We start from the raw sequence: 16,341 nt of genomic DNA on the forward strand, positions 1-16,341 counted from the left end.
TAGTTATAATATCAAGCGATGACCTTCAAACTCATTACATTCCGAGTTTAAAACATATATAAGGGATTTAGCTCACCTTGAGATATTTTTTAAATGTTTTTTAGATTTCAAAATTATTAGTCTATTTTTACATTTTTTTATTGTTATGATTAATTTTAATTAAAATAAGGCCCAATTATGTGCAGAGTAATTATAAGCTACCTAAAAATAGAGCTTATGTTGGTGTATAATTTTTAAACAATGTGGAACAATGTTCCATTCACGGCTATATCATATAAATATACAGAAAACATTTTAAAATGTTACTGATTTTGCAGATATGTTTCCATTTGTTTACATTTTGTATCATTACACAGGTTTCAATTTAATTAATAATTATCATACAATATGTGTAACATTGACAGATGTTTCTCAATATTTTGAATATTTATTCTTTATTACTGTTATTTTGGTGATTTAAATCATTTCAAGTTTAGTTTTATTCTTTAAAGGGCCTGCAAGAAAATAGTTTTATGGACATGTGGTTACATATAAAAACAAAATATAACAACGGCTGAATCAATACATTATCCTAGCCTAGAAAGCAGTGGATATTATTGATTATATTGCTAGTTTATCGTCCTTAAACCAAATTCACAGTTGAAATGTGATGTACTGGTACTAGTACGACACCAGTGATGATCACAATGTGTATTTTATCGATACATCCGTCTGTGATTATCCATCAAAGATGGAACTTAAACACACCCCTGTTAAAATCAATATCCATTCATAAATTAATCGTTAACAACACTGTCAAAAAATTAGTTACCTGCTTGCTGTATTTTATACATAAATACTGTTCATGGCTGCAGTTTGACTTTGAACCACACGGAACAGTTGAGCCCCAAACAAGGCGCTGTTGACCGGTTCCGCCCTTCAAGCTTCGTCTTATATGAAATCCGCTGCTCTCACTTGGCCCGACGCTTAAGTGTCCTTCAGCCCAGTCACCTTTGGTCCCAAATCACTCGTTGCCGTGACTGTTTCTCGCAGCGCGTCGCCCCCTACGGGCTTGGACTTAACGGCGCTTGGCAGCCACCACAGGCTAGGCCTCGGCAACATTTCTCCCCAAGCATTCTTGTTTTGCAATAAATTCCACTTAAAGGAATGAGACGGTACCTAAAGGCCGAACTGCAGGCTTTGGTATGCGCCGTTCTTCTGCTATGTAATGAACAAGGTGTCGACAAGCAAACAACGACACTAATGCTGATCGATGAGCGTTGATTAGTGGCCACGTTTTCCCATTTCCAGCGTTGTTGTTTGCTTTTTATGAGTGATGGCAAACCCTCACGAAATGCTCGCTAGGGTGAGCAGTTTACCTCAGGAAAAAAAACATGGTTTATTCCTGAGAGATAGGGTGAGAAGTTCGGTCATCCCGGGGGGTTTCAGTGTCAGTGCTGCTACTCCTCCGCATTGCAGATGAGGTGGCTGGGGCATCTGATCCTGGTGCCTCCCTGGTGAGGTGTTCCGGGCGTGTCGCACCGGAAAGAAACCCCGAGGATGACCCTGGACAAACTGGAGAGACTATGTTTCTCGGCTGACTTGGGAATGCCTCGGGATCCCTCCGGAAGAGCTGGAAGAAGTGGCTGGGGAAAGTGAAGTCTGGTTATCCTTGGTGAAGCTACTTCCCCCGTGACCCGACCCAGAAAAGCAGTAGATAATGGATGGGTGGTAAAGCGGTAGTTAATGGATGAATGGATGGAAATGAAAAAGAAAGTACAGAAGTAACTGACATATGCCATGTGGTGAAGTATTCTTAACACCGCTACGCAAGCTAGTTCATTGTATGCTGTTCATAACCTCAAAATGTAAATTGAGAAAATGGCAGACTTTTCAGCCATAGCTTCCTGAGAGTTTTTTTTGCATCTTCTCATCGATATGCCCGCCAAATTTCATGTCCCTTTGTGAAACTGACTTGGGGGCCGAATTGACTTTGAGGGACCCCTTGAAAGCGCTAAAATTAGATTAAATTGTCTACTTTGAACCAAAATGGCTGACTTGCCAAGTGAGAGATGAGTTTGTTGTGAGTCTGTTCATAAACATACAAACAAAATTTCATGTTGCTAGGTGATTTTTTTGTTGTTGTTCTTTTTAATGCCAATCATGGAATCGTAAAGGAGGACTTTATGGAGACTAAAATGGAGCTCGGTAGGAAAAAAAGCCTCCGTACTTCTAAACGAGGTAGTCCACTTTACAACTCCGTTTATGTTGCGATGAAAGTCACAGATAGACACCATAAAGCTGGACTTAGCGGCAGATGTAACGCGCGACTCTTAACACACAGGCACATTAACAACACCAAGCTACTATGCGCAATTATCCAGACTATAAAACCCAGGAAATATGGATTCTCTCCCACTCTCTTTCTGGGAATACCGTCAAGAGATTAGGATGTTTTATTTAAATGCGCCGCCGCATTGTGAATGGGCAAAGGCTAATGCGGATTAGCATGTCAAGTATTAAATCAGTCGTTGAAGCAGTAATTCATCCACCCGTGTATGCACGATTCATCCCGTCTGTTAGTTTTTTCAGCTGGATTCATATTTATTCAGAAATCACAGTGCTTGACACAAAAAAAAAATGCAGGATTCTGGGATGCAGAAACATGTTTGATAAGTTGCTAGACTATCAAGATTTTAGAAGATAGATAGCACTACAACCAATTGTATTTCAGTTTTAGCATTTGGAATTTGGAATGACTAAGAGCAGCAGAATGTTGTATATGTTGAATAGTTGAAAGCTGATCTTGCCAAACTGGGGGTGCACCTGATTAAAAGTGGAACAACATGTCTGGGTTCACGGAAGTAGTTTTGACTTTTTAGTTAATGTACACTATCACTGGTTCTTCCACGTCATGAAAGCAGCCGTCAACATAGTTATCATAGCTAGCTTGCGCTAAGCATTTTTTAATCCTATGATCCTGATTTTCACACTTAACCAAGATGCCTTCAAATGAACTTTGTTTTGACTTATTTTCAAGACGGTACATTATTTTCCCACACAATTTATTTCATCCTTTTTTAATCAAGTTTCGGAAAGGCCAGTTTAGTGACATAATGAATATTCATGTTTACCACCTATATTTGTGGCAGATTTCAGGTTCTTCTTACCGTTGATTAAAATGTGAAAATCCCCTCCAGCCTGTCATTCTGATTCGCTGACGCGCACCCCAAAACCATTTGTGCCTGCCATAATCCCCTTCCCCCTCGCCCCCGCCCCATCTGTGACAACAACAGCACTCTCAGGGCAGAAATTAAATGTCTTCTGCCACTCTTGACGAATCAATTAGTGGCGTCGGATGCTAAACTGGGCCAAAGGCGCTAAAGCTATTATCGGGAATTGAAGGGTTGTTGAGGTGGTGGTAGCGGAGGTCTTGTAAAGGCTGAGAGGGGGGTCTGACTTGCCAGGGTTCACTACCTAGTCCTAATCTAGAATCCGCAGAGGAATTGCGGACAATATGGAACGTAACAAAGTGTATCAAAAGCTGTTCAGAAGATTTAAAAAAAATAAAAGATAAAGGTCTTTTTCCAACTTTTTGGTTAACATAAGAGCGAGGACAATCATTGACGACAAAATGAGTTCCAATATTAACCTGATAATTATCAGGTCGAGGCAGAAAGATAAGTCTTAAGGAAAAACTTGACTGTCAAAAAAAATGTGGCCCAATTTGTCGGGAACCATGTACCCCGATAACGCTTGCCTTTAACCAAGGTGCACGCCTGCCGGGACGCGGGGCTAATGCGACAACACACTCGTTGGCATTCATTCCCGGCGGCCGTCTTTGCGGCGCACACGCACCACCCTGCTGCACATGACATGAGCGCATGTGAGAGCGAGCGTGTAGGAGTGCCGATGCGGCACGCTGCGGCCAGCCATATAGAACGCTGCAGCCAACATGAAATACATGCTTGCAAAATTCTCTAAAGCTAGATGGGGTTCCCCGCTAGTGTTGTTCTGAAGGACAATTTGCTGTAATGCAGTGGGACCTTGATTTGCATGTGACCCGGCTTCCAAATTTGGGGGATTTCTTTGCATTTGACGAACGAGTAAAAATGTTATGCATGACAGCAAGACGGTGGCAGCAAACTCAATTGTATGCACAGCAAGCAGCAGTTTGTCCATCAAGTCTTTAAAAATAAAAAAGACACTTCCAGATGTTTATTGCTACTCCCAGTTGAAGGCTACTGTCAAAATAAACATAAAACCAAGAAACGTAGTGTTTTTCAAACCACATAACTGACCTGGGAAGTCTGCTACCTTAAGGCTTGTAATTTGAAAAACTGCAAACGAATAGCATCGATTTTTGCTGTGTGATAACACGTTAATTAATGGACATCTGAATAAAAACTCTTCAGCAGCACGTGTAAATAGACTCACAGGCATATTTTTTATCCTCTGTGATAAAACATACTGTATATTACTGCAGTTTACTGAGTCAGTTGGGAAACTCTTCTTCATGTGTGTCTGCATTGTACTGCCCCCTGGTGTCCATGTGACAACGAGCACAATGTGCAATTAACTCTTATGTCAAAGCCACCGGGCTAGTTGGAGATGAAAGACTGATGACTTGAAGCGAGGAGCTGTCAGAGAGACATGTTGTTTGGGGCGTAAAGACACAAAATAAAGAAAGAAGTAGTAATAACTGAACATGGTTAGAATCAATACTTCCTTCGAATGTGACAACTGTTGCCCTCATCCATCAGTTTGGCTCTGCGCAGTGTAACGTCACGTTGCATCTGGATCCTGTATGGCAGTGCGCGCACACACACAGTCCCTTCTGTCAGATGGCGCTAAAAGTTTAATGAGCGTGTTTGTTCAGCACTGCTGCAGTTTTAAACTGAAGCACAATAAGAGCCCACCTTAAAACATGCACTGTGCATACTCATCTGGCTTAAAAAATTTTATTCGTTTTATACGGTTCAGTCCCTGCGTCACACGGGTGCAGTGTGTACCGCAACATATCCCAAAGTCAGTTTTCTACCTGTTTTACTGATGCAATGCCTCATTTAGCAGCGCAAATGAGCCTGAAAGATACGGCCATGAAGGACACTGAATCATCATACTTTGCCGGAGTTAGCGTTTGACCTCAATCTGACCTTTTGCATGTATAGGTGTGTGTGTGCCTCCTCTTCTCCCCGCTTGAACTCCTCACCACGGCATCTTGGTAACTGACGCCAAGGCAGTTTCGGGCGCTGCAAATCCTGCACGAGGCGCGGCGGCTATTTAAAGGTCCCATGTCAAATTTAGCGGCCGCAGAGGTGCGCGGGATGTCGCTTTATCATCCTGATGGCTTCATCTTCGTCTGTGCTGCATATAGGAAGCTATGAATTTGGAGCTTGTGTTAATCAGCTAATCCCTCCCCCCTAAAAAAGATACTGTGAAGGTAGGATTCGTCGCCAGTCAAAAATGATTTGTCGTTGGAAACTGAGGACCCCCTGTGCAAAGCATTGTTAGACGAGTTATTATTTTAAAATGTTTATTATTGTGCTGGTGTTTATTAGACTTGGTGCTCAGAGACACAACTTTGAGCACTGGTTGCTCCAATATACGCAGAACAGATGCGTTTATCTCCCAACCATTGAAACGATGTATACATTTCCTCACCAAATCCCATCTGCCATGCGCATAATGCAGTCGTTACCCGTGTGGCATCGCTTTGGAGCGGGTCAGGGAATTACACGCCATCGTGTCGAGTGGCGCTCCATTGTAAACAACAACAATGCCGAAAAACCACATCTCTTACGGTGCAACTTCCAAGTAACCCCAGTTTTTTAAATCTCCACGCCAGGGCAAGTTCCAACTCTTGACTCATGCCATTGGGGGGCTCCCTTCGAAGTTCAGCTCCTTTCACGCGTTATTTATAGCGGCCAAGAAAAAGGCAAGACGTAACCAAGACAACAGTGAGGGGGGGGACTTTCACACTCTGAAAAAGTATGCAATTACATCTCTTCCTATCAGTGTATGACACAGCTGCCTGATTATAGAGAGCAGTGATGACATTCAGAGGGTGTCGGCGGAACAGATTGTTCACATAATAACAGGTTGTTGTTTTTTTTCCTCCCAAAACGACATCATCAAGCTAATCTGGGCCTCCTCCTCCTCCCCCCAAAAAAAAGTCTGATCCTCCTCCAGGGTGGAACTGCAGTGTTCATGTGATGATGAAGGGCATAACAATACGGCACGCACCGGCTAGCGACTGATTAGAGAGGTTAGAGGAGTAATTATGCAGCCGCGTGGATGAGTTAATTAAAAGGAAGCGAGCGCAAAGATCGAGGGGGTGACCGTCAAGTTATTTGAGAGATTTGCCTCAGTCTTTCCCTTCGCTGGAAAAAGGCCAACAGCGGCACGGAATGGGGATGATAAACTGCCACCCGCTCTCATTATGTATTAGTTTGCCGACTGTCAAGTGTTAAGTCCCATTTGAATAGCGTATCAATATACTGTACACAGCTATTAAGAATTCAGAGCAGTGGTTTTCCATTTTCCGTTATGAATTCACAAACTTCTTTTATACAAGCGCAAGAGAGATGAGAAACAATTGTACATCCATCCATCCTTCCATTTTCTGTCCCTCTTATCCTCACTAGTAATCGTAGTAATCACTAGTAATTCGAACTTAGAACCTCTTGACTGTGAGGCAAACGCTCACTATTTACCCCGATTTTCAGTCGTGATTTTTTTTTTTCCTCCAAATTGTGACAACTCTGCACATTGTGTACCTGTGGAGCAGGTTGCCTCTTCCAGGACTTGATCGCGCAGTGACCAAAGGCGTCAACTTGGCGGGAACAGCGAGGAAGCAGCTGCCTCGTGTCTGGATGCGGGCCCGGTCCTCCCTTTTCAGTGCGCTCATTTCTAGGAAGCCCGAGCACCTGCCCTCTGTTCACGCTGAGGTTTGATTTCCATGTGGAGGGGAAAACAAAGATGGGACATCCTCTCATTGTTTAAAGTCTCAACTCTAACAGTACTTTTTTGACAATTGAATAGGTACTTTTTCATGCTCATTGGGAGGCAGTCTTGGGTTTACATGTCCTAGTCGGGTTTCCCTCTCACACAAAAACTTGTCTGTCCGTCCATTTGTTCCCCCCAGTGTGTGTGCAGGTCGGGGTCACATATGTGCAGATTTTACGAGCTGCTTTCACACTGCTTGTCCCTTTTTGCACCTTTCCCCCGTGTGGCTGTTCCGTGTGGATGTTGCATTACAATGAATGGGGATTTGAAGTCGATCCGGAATTTGCTTGCAGAGGCCGGTCGGTGGCCTAATGAAAGCTAATCGAGGAAACCTCGTGCAGTGGTGTGAAATTGAACCCCCCCCTCCACAAGACTTCCTTCCCCAACTGCAGAAACTCTTAAGTGGAAGGGATTAGTGTAAAGCTGGGACCAGGGTGAAGGGGGTTGCAATTGATCCACAGTACAGCATTTATTTACTTGTGACTTTCACCAGGAAGCCAATTCAGCCGCACCAAACTGGAGATGTCCTTCCCTAGTTTCTGAAATTCATTTTTATACAGACGCCGTCCCGTTTCTTTCACAACTCCGATTTTACCATCAAACTGTGATATTGATACTTGGTGAAAAGATTTCATCTGGGACGTGTTTGGGATGGTACATTGCAAGAGGCTCTAGATCTGGGACCGAATCTGGTCTCTAGTAAGTCCTAGTTCTGCCCAGAGTCCTCGGAACCTTTAAAACCCTTCACCGATGGTGTCTTTTGGGCTGGGTGTCCTAATTCTCTTGGCATTCAACCAAACATGCTTTGTCGCACCTGATGCCCCATACCTCCTGATTCGCTAATATGCCACTGTGACCCTGCCACAAGAGCGATTGCTATCCCCGCCCACCCACCCACCTCCCACTCATGCTGTCATCACAGGGCAATGCTCCATCGCCACAATTAAGGTTTTTATGACTCGGGTCGCAAGGTCCTCCCGGCACCGGAGGAGGTGAAATAAAAGACGGAGGCGCACAGTGGGAGGAGGAAGGGACATCAAAAGAGTTGTGGGACTGTCCGTCCTTGCATTTATGCAAGCAGAGAAGTTTCCCGCATTACAGTCAAGAATGACGAGTGAAAATAAAAGTGGCTGAGTCAGTTGGATTCTTGCTTCTGCCCTCCTCCCGGGATGGTTTTCTTATGATTCCTTGACTGCACGTCTGACCTCCCGCCAGTTAATTTCTCTAAGCAAATTTGTCGTGCGTCAGGAGTCTTTTTTTTATATATATTTGCACTTCATGCGCAATGCAGGACTGCCTTATAGGATTCATTCGGGTCAAGGGGGAAGAAAATGATATGCATTATTGCTTTGTAATAACTGTCTACTATCGGAAGTACTGGTATAGTTTGCTGCATTGCATCAAACGGCATCGGTAAATGGATTGAACTTAAATAGCGCTTCAACTAGACCGTTCATCATTATAATTGGGGTGGGGAGGAGGATAAGATTTCCTTGACATTGAAGACCCTCTGTCTTATTACCAGTGTGATAATCATTTATGATTATGAGTCCTTTATTGGGTCTCAAATTATCCCGTGTTGTTGGGTGTCCAACTCATCATTACCAAAAAATATCGTGATAATGGGAGTGATTTTTACTGGATCACAATGTAATTTCAGTGAATTTGATCACATCTGTAAAATCTGAATTGGAGCAAATTGTATCATATAATTTATTGCAATTGTTGGGAATTATTGGATCACAAAAGATTGTGGAATGGAGCGGGAGATTGACAGATGGATCGTTGCAGCGTCTGCAGTGATGCGGACTTTGTATCCGTCCGTTTACCAGTCGATCTACGTTCCTACACTCCCCTATGGGCACGAGCTGTGGGGTACGGGGTAATTGGAGTGAATCGGATCACATCACAGTGTGAATTACTGAAAGTCGTATGTTGTTGGCGTCCAGAAGACGCCTCGCATCTCCAAAACTATCACGTAAAAAGCTAGCATGTTTGTTGATCCAATAATATTGCATCATTAAAGACAGCAAGCCATTTTCAACACTTTCGATTGGACAGAATTTTATAAAAATAACCTACTTGAGTTCCGGCCAATAATACTGATTTGTGAAAACAATATGAAATTGGATATCGGATGTTTCCACCTGACAGTGACTATGTATTGTAAATGTATTTTGTCATTAGCAGTGTAACAAAATACATATTCATTGACATGCACGTTAGTGAGCGATAACCCTCGGACGTTGTGTTGTGGAGCTGAAGCAAGAAATAATAGCGGATGGAAAAATACCTCCCATTCATTGACGGAGTTGTTCATTAAAATAGCACGTTCATCTGCGGTGTAATCAAATACGCCCCGCCTCATATGATATGCCGCTTTATCCTGGCTTTGGATTTGATGGGTGGACACTTTATCTCTCTAAATATAGGCAAGCATTTTGTTTTGGACACTGTGTATTGCAGTGACTCCTGAGTTCTATATGATTCATAACAAACTGCTGCCGCCGCACCCAGTATGACTTATTAAAAAAAAAAAAAAAAAAAAGTGTTCCTAAATGCAACTGGAGGTGAACCTGGAGGTTAAATGTCTTCTAAGGTGGGAACTGACAAGACGGACTGTCCCCATTGGGATCTCGTGTTCCTCACTTTATTTTCCCGGGCCTGATTAACTGGACTGACTTTTCTGTACTCTTCCTCTTCTGGAAATGTTCCCAGCTGACACGGTCCCGGAAGAAAAAAAATAATGCAGACAAAAGAGGCCTCAAAGCTCAAAGGACCGGAACGTCGCTTAACAAAAGCAATACTTAAAAACTCTGTCGCTTTCAATCACCAAGGGCAAGTGTATAGCTGGTAATAAGTCGTAGGCTACCTGCGTTAGCGGTCTAGCTCAACAGACACTGCTTTCTTGTTAAACAGCCATCAACAGTTCCAGTTTGTTCACAGAAAACAACTCAAGTCAAATCGAGGAGTCGCTCAGTTAGCTAGTTAAATACAGCTGAGCCTTCAAAATAGCTAGTTCCATACACTTGAGCCCCCTAGTCAAACACCTCGTTGGGTTGATTGGTTTGCAGTCTCCGTGTTCCCAAAAGTAGCTCAAGAGTCATAAAATACAAGTAACAACGCTTGTGACGTTAACAAGTCGGTGGCTAGCACTAGACGCTAGCATGGCTAGGGCTCAGGTGAAGGTTGCGGGTTAAACCCAAAGCCACATGACTACGTCTAAGTATCTTTGAGCAAGACACCAAACCCCTAGTTATTCTTGATGCTGTGTCATCAGTAGGAGAATGAGGAAAGTTTTTAAAGCACTTTGAGTAGCCTCTCTTGAAGGCCTGCAAGTGCGACACAAGTGAAAAGCTATTTACCATTTACTCTGTCACTTCTTGACACCGGGCTTGAGCAGATGTAGTGGTATACAGAACGGCCATCGCACAAAAAGTTCACAAAAAGCCAACCACGATACAATGGAGACAGCTGAGTCACTTGGCTGCCGTCGAACATTGTTATTCATGTGCCGCAAGCTGCTCCGCGTCACCACCTGGAAAAATCTGAATGACTGCGCCGAGTCGAGCTAATAGATTGGCGTGTGTGGACGCGCGAGCACTCTGCAAGACAACAATGGGGATTTTCGCACAGTGTAATTGCACACCATCATTTAGGCTCATTGTTTGCGTTGTGTGTGATCTCTTTCTCTCTGACAAGCAATTCAAGTCCAAAATAACAGAGCTTCCAAAATGAGGAACAATGCTTCTGACAGGGAGTATTAATCGGCTTTTAGTTTGGCCAGTTCCAGCAGCAATTCCTCTTGGGCTTATTTTATGTTTGTTTGTTTTCTTTGTATTTACTTCCCCTGAACAATAACTATATTAAATGACCTGACCTGCACTGGGGCACACACACAAATGCGCACACTGATCTGTACAAAGCTTGGCAGTGTCGTTCACCCACACCACTGTGAAGAATCACAAGAACGCTCCCACAACAAGCTCCTCTGAGAGACTTAATGATATATTTAGGTGGAGCATAGATATATCGCCAGACTTAGCATATGTACATGTCCGAATCTCGGAAAAATGCGTGAGGCAGAAATGTAGCCTTATATGACCTCTCATTTCAATGTCACTTCCAATATTGATGACCGGTTGACAACTGAAACAGATTTTGTAGAAGAGGGTGGGTGATGACATTGGAAGCTCAAATGTGAGGGTAGAAGCTAATAAATCTGTGTAAATATAACTTCCGATGCTGTGACTGTCTTTCAAAAGATATTCCCAACATTATTCCGAATCTATATGATTGTAGACAGATGTGGCTGAGACCGGTGGAAAGCTTGTGCCTAAAATTTACAGGGCAGAAAAAAAAAAAAAATCCATATGACCTTCATCTCAAAACTTAAGATATGGTAATGTTTTGCACCATGAATGTGAATGATTACATTTTGGCTTTGGGGGGAGAAAAGTTGAGACTTCATTTTAATGTGACTTTTAAGCAATAGTTGGACTCTCTCTGGGGGAAGTTACAAGGCAGCACAAATATATTAGCGTCAGTTAAATGTCGAGGTAATGTTTATGTAGATGAAATGCATAAGGGAAATATCTTTATTTTTCAAATGGACAGAGCAGCGCTGCCATGTCTGAGCTTTAAGGATTGATGTTGCCCCAGGGCAACACTTCATTATAGTGTTGCTAGTGATGGGAATTACAACTAGTTTCTGTGTTTTGGAAGTTGGAACCTCGAAGTACGGACACAATCCCTTTTGTGATTGGTTGATTTGGCACAAGATTTCCATGGGGGTCTATCGTACAAAGTGATACTTTCCAGAGTCCAACAGAGCAGCTAAGCAGTCGGCGACTAGTAGCGCCAAAGGTTAACGTCGCCATCTACATCTTCACTCGCTGCTCCTTCTTGTTCAGTCAATCAAAGTCACGTTTACATTCCACCCGCGTTTCCGTGCAGAGAGCGCTGAAAGCCGTCGGACTGTAATGTGTCATATAATTGGGCGTTGTTAAATTAGAGCGAAGCTAATTTTGCCAAAGTCATGCTAAATACAGTCGCCCGTCACCCATCCGCAGGTTCCAGGTCACAGGGGAGGTTAAAGAGCTGGCGACAGGCTTGTCATCGGCGGTCCCTCTAATGAGATTAGAACTGGCATGGAACAGACATATTCAGAGATGAAGAATCTCCCGTTAAAAAAAAACACATTAATTCCAATTTTTAATTTCTGTTTCTCTTCAGGGGATTGCGGTCTCTATTGGTGAGCGGTGACGTGCCAGCACCGCATAGACGTTGGAGGAGGTTGTGTGAATTAAATAGAACAAACCTGTAAACCTCCCCATCGGCTTTATTTGAGGGAGGGTGCGTCCTTTTTTTTTCCCCCCACCAGGAGGTAATTTCCCCACATTGGGACTCAGCATTGTTACATATGATGGAATGCAGATAAACCACCTGGTAGTGTTACATTCATTCCCTCGTGATGAACAGCCCATAAGGTGCATACGGGCCGTCTGTTCACACCCACTCCTGATTTCGATCTGACTATTCCATTCCTAAAAAAAAAATAAAGGGAGGGAGGAACGGAGGAACACATCATTCACCAAATGCTCTGGTGTTTCTCCTGGGAAGGAAAAAAAATAGAGTGGGCGACATGACCACAACGTGTGGGAGACGGCAGGAGCGACACAAGGACAGGAAAGTGAAGCTTCATCGCGGGGCTGCCCTGCGCACCGCCGATGAATCACGGCGGCAGCTTTGGGAACGTGTGAAACGCGGGATTGCTTTCGCGTCGCCGCAACTTCCCTTCGCCCGTCTCTCCGCCTCGCCGGCTTAATGAGAGGAACAAAGATACATTATTTCTTGTAAATACTTTTGGGAGCAGTCGAGTCAATTTTGCTAATTTCCCACGGCACACCTGAAGATTCCTCACGGCAGGCAGGGCGCACCGGTTAAGAATTACCGATGCAATCATTGCAACTTCTGTGAAATCTTGGCTCTACTGTGGCAGTACCCGTCCTGACAGGACCACCCCACAAGTTGACAGCCTGACAGGTCCAGCACTCAAAAGGGCTTAAAGTGGGACCCTGATGTCGATTGCTGTTAGCTTCTTGTGCTTGACTATCGTTTTTGTGACTGAAAGACTTATCGTTCAGCCCTTCATTTAACTGATTCAGTACACTGAGTGAAGGTGGCAACTCCCATTTTACCATCCATCCATCCATCCATCCATCCATCCATCCATTATCTACTGCTTTCCCAGGTTGGGTCGCGGGGGAAGTAGCTTCAGCAGGGATACCCAGACTTCCCTTTCCCCAGCCACTTCTTCCAGCTCTTCCCGAGGCGTTCCCAAGCTAGCCGAGAGATTTAGTCTCTCCAGCGTGTCCTGCGTCGTCCTCAGGTTCTCTTTCCAGTGGGACATGCCCGTCCGAGAGGCGTCCGGATCAGATGCCCCAGCCACCTCATCTGGCTCCTCTCAATGCTGAGGAGCAGCGGCTCGACACTGAGCCCCTCCCGGATGACCGAGCTTCTCACCCGTTTTCTAAGGGAAAGCCCGGACACCCAGCGGAGGAAACTCATTTCTGCCGCTCGTATCCGGGATCTTGTTCTTTCGGTCACGACCCACAGCTCGTGCCCATAGGTGAGGGTAGGAACGTAGATCGACTGGTAAATTGAGAGCTTCGCCTTTCGATTTAGCTCCCTCTTTACCACAACGGACCAATACAAAGTCCGAAAATTTCTACTTGGATTTTTGTCGAGCAATAGACTTGGATTCCAAGCTTTAATGTGTGTTACATTTGTCTGTTTTTGTTGACAAAAAGCAGTGATATATGCTAGCTTCAAGTGCTAACCTGCTATATGGGCTTCTACTTTTTTATTTTGTGCCTTACAAATATTCTCATGTCACTTTTTTGTGAACAAAGGACTGTAATTCAGATCTTCTTTGAATGGTCTAATGTATTTGTGTCCGTTTAAGATGTTTGACAAGGCGCTAAAAGACTGTTGTATTAGCTTCTTGAGCTAACCCTGCGACATGCTTGTCCTCGCTCTTTTTTGTTTTGTGGCTTGATAGGACTCGAGTTTTTTTTTTGAGGTGGGGACAATGTACTTTGATTTAAAGCATTTGTGACCAGTTTGGTGTGTTTGAGTCAAAGTCAGAATGGAGAGGGTTACTTTCTATCTCTCAAGACAAAAACATGCAGTCGTCTGTGTTCAAATGTGTTTTTGATGTCTGTTTTTTGTGTGTGTGTTTCGTGGTACATTAATGATCCACTTTATTCCTGCGTGGCGTCCGCTAATTGACAGATATGTGAACGTGCCTAACTTCTGTGCTGGGAAAGAGGGAGGCTGAAAGCTCTTAGAGCAGCACTTTCGCTGCCATCGCGGCGAAAAGAACGTTTCCTTCAAATCCACTTGTTGCGAGACGAACACAGCTAAAGGCCGTAATGGCTCTGCGGCGTGCATACGTTATGGGCGCAAAGTGACTGGGGAAGACAAAAAAAATAAAAATAAAAAAAAAACATCAGATGGGAGATTTAAAGTTGTCAAATTGTGATATATCTCCCATCACCTCTATAATGTTACTTGATTGTTTTTCACCAAGCCACACCCAGGAAATCAATGCTAGCCATAGCCACAGAACCTACATTATTAAAGAGTAATACATATATATATATAGTCAAATATCAAGACAGTCACTTATTTTTAAATTGATTTCTTAAATTGTATTTATTTGTATTGTAGTAATTATTTTTAGAAAGGTTAGTAATATTTTTTTCATTTTTCTTGAATTAATTTTTAGAATAAATTCTGTGAATATTTTTCGTGAAGTTTGAAATGACGCAAGTGTACACGCGCCGTATGAAGCGGCCCAAAGTCAACTTGGAACGACGTGACGCATGATGTTGTGCGTCCGTCCACTCGTGTGTGGAAGTGTGTGAGAAACACTGCAAGCATATATCAATAATAATCAGTTGGCGGCCAATTGCCTCTTTGGCTACAGACAATAGCACATGACATCCATAATTCATAAGCCACTTACACCCTGTTTGTGTGTTCGTATAACAAAGAGTCATTATTCCCTTTTACGCGGGCTTTTTTTTCCCCCGCATTTCTGTTCTATGCGCTGATTCAGGAACAGTTGGCAGAGTGCGGTAAAGTCAGAAGTGGGATAAACATAGGTTGAAATCCGTATTATACTTTTTGTTGTTATGTGGCATACGGTGTCAGATATGGGATAGACCCCAAATACGGATTGAATGTATTGTTCTTCAGAATGTGGTGACAAATGGTGTCGGATGTGGGGTAAACTTGGGTTCAAATCAGGAGTCAGAAAATGGAGTCGGAAGTGAGATAACCCGTATTGTAATCTGTCTCGAAGATATTACTCCTCAGTGTTTGCTGAAAAATGGCATCAGAAGAAGGGTTCAAATCCATGTTGAAGGTATTACTCATCAGTGAGTGCTGATGAATGGTTTCAGAAGTGGGATAAACCTTGGTTCAAGTTTGTATTGGAGGTATTAGAAATACATATTGGAGGTTCTGTGACAAATGGCGTCAGAAGTGGGATAAACTCGGGTTCTGCCTGGAGATGTACATGCGTCCGTTGTGCGTTATATTTCTAGTCCTAATATTCCCATGATCTTAATTCAGTGAAAGAACATTTGCAGTGCTGTAATTGCAACGCTCATCAGCCATTATTGCTCAGTCACGAGACTGTTCGACGCGTTTCTCTCCGGTCGGCGTAACGAGCGGAAGTTTTGAGTGGATGGTGCAAGACCCACTCGGATAAAATTACCCTGCCATTACGCGCCACACATTCACACACGTGCCGAAAGTCTCGATTTAAACTGTCTCTGTGTATTTCCTGCAGATACGAAATCCCTACTCGTCTCCTTTCTAGGTTAAATTTTGACTCCTGACTTGATTGACAGGTAAAGTCCGCCGGCTGACGGAATTTTTTCCCTTCGCCGCAGTCGTTTTTCATGACGTTTGAAGGATGGGGTGACATTTAGTGAACTTTTGTGGAAAAAGCTTTTTATGTCTTGCCAGTTGGATTACTGCCCGACGCGCAGTCGAAATCGCTGCACTCGTCAAATCCTTGAAAAGGGACCAAGGTCCATCGACAGCCCACAAAGCCCTCCTCGGTTGAGTCCGCCCGGTAGGCATTTTTAACCGTGAATTTGAAGTTCAGTTCTGCTAATGATATACACATAATCAGAATTAAAAAGAATCAAAGCTTTGTCACACTGCCTGTCTTGGCCACTCGGTGGCTATATAAAACAGATACACTGTTCATTGGGACATCTGATCTCTTCAGTACAGCACTAATTAGTTATTCTTACTAGAGAATAAAGAATATAT

At 43.5% G+C, this 16,341-nt stretch overlaps 1 protein-coding gene across 4 annotated transcripts in view; it reads left to right on the plus strand.

Annotated features, from left to right (window-relative positions):
- kcnb2b (potassium voltage-gated channel subfamily B member 2b) overlaps positions 1–16,341 on the plus strand; it is a 156,920-nt gene that overhangs the window by 115,452 nt on the left and 25,127 nt on the right. The window lies entirely within an intron of this gene.

Source organism: Syngnathoides biaculeatus, chromosome 19, assembly GCF_019802595.1.
Source record: "Syngnathoides biaculeatus isolate LvHL_M chromosome 19, ASM1980259v1, whole genome shotgun sequence".
Taxonomy (NCBI): Eukaryota; Metazoa; Chordata; class Actinopteri; order Syngnathiformes; family Syngnathidae; genus Syngnathoides; species Syngnathoides biaculeatus.